Genomic DNA, 7,244 nt, shown 5'->3' with positions numbered 1-7,244 from the left:
CTTTCAAAACCAAGGTCTAAATTCCTCTCTTTCTTCTCTCTTCAATCCCCAGTCTCAAAGAAAAGAAATCTTGAACTATGTAGTACCCTCCCCAAATCAGTTTCTCGATGGGAAACAAAAGCCAAAAAGAAAGAAGACAAAGGCAAAACGGTGGAAGGGATAGAATTTAGGCTAGGTGGGCTTCTAGGTTTCAAACACGTCATCTCATCACCGACTGATGCTAAGCAAACAAACATAAAGTTAATTTAATTAACAATCTCTTTCAATAACAATGAATAAAGAGATCAAGATAAAGTTACCCAACTGACAAGATAAAAGAACTCATTCTAAAAACAACCTTAGGTAAAGAAAATAAAAAAAATCAGTTTCAGGATTTCACAAGTGTTCTTCATGTTACAAAAGGGTTTCTGATCTGTGTTTTGTTTTTGAGAAAATTATATATAAATCCAAAATATAAGCTTCTATTGGAAAAAAAAAATCATATATAGATAATAGATATTTTTCTTTCAATTTACACCCACTCTAAATAAACAAACCTTCCATATAGAGTATATGTTTATAATTAATAGTTTTTCTCATTTTTTTAATATATCTAATTTGCCCTTCTGATTGTAGAGAGTTAAATTAAGTATGTTCCTTAATCTTATCATCCATTTGAATTTGAAATATTAAGCTAAAAAATCAATTTGTTTTGACCTTATCATAATCAATTACATCCTTAATTAATTTCTCCCTTGCTTTATATTGTGATTACTAACTTGAGTATATATTTCTATATGTGCACAAATTTTAGGTTTTGTTTTCCTTATGTATAGGTATTTTCTTTCCGAATAGAATTTCAATTTTCTTTTCCTGGACGGGATCAATTATTGTTTCAAAAAATGGAAGAAGACTTTGATTCAAACACTGAGAGAAAATGTTTTTCTTGCTTGAAAGAAAGGGCAAAGGCAAGCACGCATGGTACTTCTCGCTTGTGTCTCTGAGGGAGAACTAAAGAAATGTTTTCAAAGAAAAGAAAAGGTTTGGAGATGGGGTCAGGAAATGGGCAAAAAGTTTTTGTTATTGTGTTTTCACTCCTAGGCTCACATTCAGTGCCTCTCTGCATACTCAAAAAATGTCTATTTATAAGGTATGTATCTTGTTCTTGGATTTCTTTCTTCTTCTATTTAGGTATATTGTCATATTGATCTTATGATAGCTTTTTACTCTCAACTACTATATTTCTAATTTACCTACTAAATAGTTATATGCAAGTGAGGCTTAAGTACCATAAACCTTCTACGATCGTAGGTATAATATAGTAGAGAGTAATTATCACAAATGATACCTGAACTTATCCACTATCTTATTGATGGTACCTGAAGTTCAATTTTGATCACAACCAGTACATGAACTTTTCGATTTTATTTTAAATGGTACCTATCACTAACTTCCGTTAATGTTCCATTAAAATTTGACATGTGCCAAACATGTGGATTATTTTTCGAGGATAAATTTGTAAAATTACCTCTCTCTTTTTTTTGTAATATCACTTATATTGTGGCAACGTGGCTATAAAAAAAATGACACTATCAAAAGGAAAAATTTTCAATTTCAATCAAAAATATGAATGACAGGAAAAAAAACGAATTACGAAAGTTTTGATAAGTTTTTGGTTTTAAATGTTTTATAGTTTGTCCAAAAAAAAAATATTTTATATTTTTATTTGAAATGTTTTGTTTGTATCTATAAAACAAATTAATTTTTGTTGAAATCTTATTTTTAAAGTTTATTTTCATAAGAGGGTAGGGATACATTTTTAATTGAACTTCTATTTTTATTAACATATTAATTGATCAAAAAATCTAGTAAACAAAATTATTTAAATGGGTATTTTCATCAAACTACTCTTGAATATAGGTTATGTGTTTTGCACATGTTAGTTTTTAACGGAAGATTAACAGAAGTTAGTGATATGTACCATTTGAAATGAAATCGAAAAGTTCAGGTACTGGTTGGGATTAAAATTGAAGTTCAGGTACCATCGATAAGATAGATGATAAGTTCAGGTCTCATTTATGATAATAACTCTATAGTAGAAAACTTAACAATGAGGTATATGATACAAAAAAAAAAAGATTCTAATATAGAGGTGTCATACAAAAAGAAATAAAAAAATAAACCTCCTATATATTAGATATATACTTGAAATCAAATTAACTAGAAAAAGTGTTTTGAAGATCATGTACTATATAGGTATATGCATATAGGTATAATATAGAGACTTTCAACCTAATATACATGGTCAACTTCCAATGATAGAATATCTAAGAAAGAAGTTGATATGAAAAATGATTCTAATAAATAGGTTGATATGAAAATTTCTAGAATTCAGGTTAGCTAGCTAAACATATATGTCTAATTTTTAGGTTGTAATTAAAAAAAAACAATATATTAGTTGGGTTAAAAACTTTAAACCTCTACCTTTAAGTTAGATTACAAGTAAAACAAAAAGTTACCTTTAAAATAGAAAATTTAAATTATCGAAAAGTAAATTTAGAAATTATATAAAGAAAAACTCCATAATTCTAGCAATCATGATGAATTTAATGAAAATTGCGATAATAATGGGACCAATAAAGAATTTATAATTAAAGTATTTAAAGATGACATTAATCTTGCTAGTTGACATATGTTTGTAATTCTTTGAAAAATGAAATCTAATATTGTATCCTAGTTGGCAATAATTGAGTTTTCCATTAGATTTTTTAGGAATTGGGTGTATAATGAATTGCCCTTTGTTTTTTGATATGTTGAACTGGCATTGTGTTGTGTTATCTTTAGGATGATAAGTGTGAAACTCTATCAAGGATTACTACGATTTTAAAATATGTCATTCAGAACAAGGTAAAGTTTTTGCATTTTGTGGTCGTACATTGTTAGTTTTTTTAATGTATATGTTGAAGATTCTTATGCTGTATTTCCATGTGTCTATGAAAATGTTGATGCTCGATGTTCTATATTCCTGATTTTGGTACTAAATCTATTACATGCACTTGTTGCATTCTTAGTGCTGCTAAGAACAAAGTTGGGTAAATTTTATGTGCGTTAATATGCACCATAAATTTCTAGTCCATCTGAGGTATTATCGAATTGAATTGACCAATCGTATTATGGTTCAACATTAGGTACTCTTTCTATATTCTACTGCACTGCGGTTTCTTTAATATATGTATAGTCCATGGGACAACTTACAGGACAAATTATTTCACGGTTTTAGTAATATACTGAAGACACTTGTGCTGAATTTCATATATCAGCTTCAAATGTGCTTCAAATTTGTTAGGGAAATTAATCCCTCCGCCACACAAGTACTAGAATTAGAGATAGAAAGAAGAAATAACCAAGCCAAGAAGACAACAAGATTTAACGAGGTTCGGCTAATATCATTGCCTATGTCCTCGGAGAGTTTCACCTTCACTAATGAGAGAATTACACAAGTACAAGATTACACCGCTCAAGTTTATGCCCAACCCAAGCCCTTGTATCCAATAGGATACCCTTTGTACACCCTCTCTCAACCTAGAAGATCACTCTACCCCAAGAGCTATTCAAACTCTTGCGTACAACTCACTTTGCTTCTATACACGAAGACCCTTAGGCCTCGTTTGGTTCACGGAAGGGAAATCGATTCCCTTGTCTTTCCCATGGGGAAGGGAAACTAAATTTCCTGTCAGATTTCTTTTCCTGTGTTTGGTAAAGCAGGGAAAACATTCAGGAAATATCATTTGATTTCCCTTCTGATGTTTGGTTGGTGCAGGAAAGGAAAGTAAAAATATATCAATGTTTCAATAATACCCTTCTATTTTAAAATAAAAACAAGGGTTAAATACTGCTTACTCCCTATACTTATATGGTTCCCATCGTTTCAGTCCCTGACCTTCGAATTTCACCTAAAAAGTCCCTAAACTCCCAATTGGTTCCTATCGTTAAGTATCCATTAAAAACTTCGTTATCTTCCCCTAAAAAGTCTATTATACCGTAAATTACTTTTAAAAAAAATAATAATAAAATATCTTCCTCTCTTTTTTTTTTCTTTTTTTTTTTCTTTTTACCTCTTCTTCTTCCAGCTCTCTCGCCTCCTTCTGTTCATCTCCTCATCAAGATGGTTCCAATCCACTGACCTTCAAGAGGTGAAATGAAAAAAAGAAATAAAAGAGAGAGAAAAAAAAATTAAAAAAAAATGCTAGGGTACTCAAGCAATTAATGCTAGGATATTATTGTCTAAAATTATAACAATTAATGCTGGGAAATGGGATGGGAAACTCAATCCCATAAAGTTTGAGTGGAATGAGTTTACCCCCAACTTTCTCCTATGTCAGGAAAGCATTTCCGGACTTTGTGGTTACCAAATAAAGGAAAGGAATAACTTTCCTTTCCTAAGTCCTCAAATCCTCGAAACAAACGAGGCCTTAGAGTTGCTCTTTTCCTCTCCTTGCTTACCTCCACACAAGCTTCATCTATTTATACCACTGATAGAAGTCTCTAGACTCATATCATCAATGCTCATACATGAATCAACCACCCATCTCCCACATTAACTCCCTAGGAAGACTAAAAAGGTCAATACATGAATTTAACTATGTATTTCTTCCCAATGCATCAACTTGACCATGCATTTATACCCAATGCATGCACTTGACCTTGCACCAATTTTTCATGCATAAGTTGTCACCTTGAATGCACAAACAATTAATACCATACATTCATGCCATGCAAAATACCTCCACCAAGGAGGGATAGGCACCAAACCCAACAATCTCCCCCTCCCAACTTTGGTGGAGAGCTTCGTACCACCACTTCAATCCCTGAAGTCATCTCGATCCGAGACACAACTTGTTATAGCCACAAGCATTACATTGGCCTTCTAGTTGCGCAGTTACATATAATCAGAGTCAGTTACATTTTTCCTAACTCCCCCTGATTCAATCGGCCAATATCTTGTGTAACTGGCCCGAGACAACTATCACTTGTTGACTCTGAAGAGGGACACTGACTTGACCCTTTTCCTAGCAGGATTTACCTTCTCACCATCGTCTGAAACATGGAAACTTGTAACTGGAGTCTCTGCTATGCTCGCAAAAGAGACCCGCTTCAGGTACCTACATCCTTGTGCACAACGTTTCCCTTCAACCTTCGAGGTCTGAGTTTTTCCTATCAAGCGGAACATACTTCCACACTTTTCTCCCTTCATTAGGACCATGTAGCCACATGATATTTTCATAACTCCCCCTGCTGACGAAACCCTGCAGCCTTTGGAGTCTAACTGGCTTAAGGATATTAAATTTCTTCGGAACCTTGCGACATATACAACATCACCCAAAGTGCGAACTACTCCATCAAACATCTTGATCTTCACCATTCCAACACCTATGACATGACGCCTTGTGCCATTACCCCAAGTCACAAATCCTTGGACTTCTTGGAACGTATCAAAATATTCTCTCCTGGAGCAAAGATGATGAGAAGAACCAGTATCCAATATCCAATCACATTGAGAACAAGTGTAATTACCTTTGGAGACTGTGAGAAATTCCCTAAAATAATTTGAAACCTGTGCTACACCAGCCATGGAGCAATCTGAGCCCTTATCATCCTTCTCTTTTAACAACGGACAATCCGACCTTATGTGTCCCCACTCCTTGCACTTGTAGCATTGCTTGCCCTTTCCCTTGCCCCTGGATGTAGACCTGCTATGTCCACTAGATCCCCTGGCAGTTAACCCTCCCCTTTGATTCTGATCATGAGCAACAAAGATGGAACCTTGGGAATCATCTGCTTTCCTCCGCTTCTTGTGAGTTCAGAGAGTCTATTCCACCTCCTCCATCTTTAATGTGTCCTTACCATACAAGATTGTAGTGATGATATTCTCATACGAATCGGGAAGCGAGGTAAGATGTAGAAGGGCTTGATCTTCTTCCTCAATCTTTACATCAACTCTTGCTAGTTGATCTATCAATCCTCTGAACACATTCATGTGCTCCATGAGACTCACACCTTCTCCCATCTTGAGCTTGTAGAGATCCCTCTTAAGATTCAACTTCGTCTGCAAGCCTTTCCCAAGATGAAGCTTTTCCATTTTCTCCCAAAGCTCAGGTGCAGAATCTACATCATTAACATTATTGATAATATTGTCAGCAATATAAAGCCTAATAGTGCTAACACACCTGGACTTCAACTCGTCCCAGTCTTCATCTGACATCTTCACCGGCTTCACATCCTTTCCCTTCAAAGGTTTTGCAAGACCTTGTTGAACTAGGATGTCCTTCACCCTCCTCTGCCATAGAGTGAAATTTCCCTTTCTATCAAACTGCTCCACCTTGAAATGTGAGACGCTAGAACTTGCCATGACGAATAGCCCACAACCGATAAGCCGAAGCTCTGATACCACTTGTTAGGGAAATTAATCCCTCCGCCACACAAGTACTAGAATTAGAGATAGAAAGAAGAAATAACCAAGCCAAGAAGACAACAAGATTTAACGAGGTTCGGCCAATATCATTGCCTACGTCCTCGGAGAGTTTCACCTTCACTAATGAGAGAATTACACAAGTACAAGATTACACCGCTCAAGTTTATGCCCAACCCAAGCCCTTGTATCCAATAGGATACCCTTGTATCCAATAGGATACCCTTTGTACACCCTCTCTCAACCTAGAAGATTACTCTACCCCAAGAGCTATTCAAACTCTTGAACACGTACAACTCACTTTGCTTCTATACACGAAGACCCTTAGTTGCTTTTTTCCTCTCCTTGCTTGCCTCCACACAAGTTTCATCTATTTATACCATTGATAGAAGTCTCTGGACTCACTTCATCAATATTCATTCATGAATCAACCACCCATCTCCCACATTAACTCCCTAGGAAGACTAAAAGGTCAATACATTAATTTAACTATGAATTCCTTCCCAATACATCAACTTGACCATGCATTTATACCTAATGCATGCACTTGACCATGCATAAATTGTCACCTTGAATGCACAAACAATTAATACCATGCATTCATGTCATGCAAAATATCTCCACCAAGGAGTGATAGGCACCAAACCCAACAAAATATGCATTCACTTTTAGTGATAAAAAGGTCATACAATGAAGCCTTAAGAAAGATAAACGTCTTAGCCATGTGGCATAATTTTTGTTCTTTCATTAGTGCATGCATCGTCAGAGTTGTCTGATTGAAAAATAACCTTCTCAG

This window comes from Rosa chinensis, chromosome 2 (assembly GCF_002994745.2).
Source record: "Rosa chinensis cultivar Old Blush chromosome 2, RchiOBHm-V2, whole genome shotgun sequence".
Classification (NCBI taxonomy): domain Eukaryota; kingdom Viridiplantae; phylum Streptophyta; class Magnoliopsida; order Rosales; family Rosaceae; genus Rosa; species Rosa chinensis.
The sequence above is the reverse complement of the archived record's forward strand: the minus strand, read 5'-3'. Positions refer to the sequence as shown.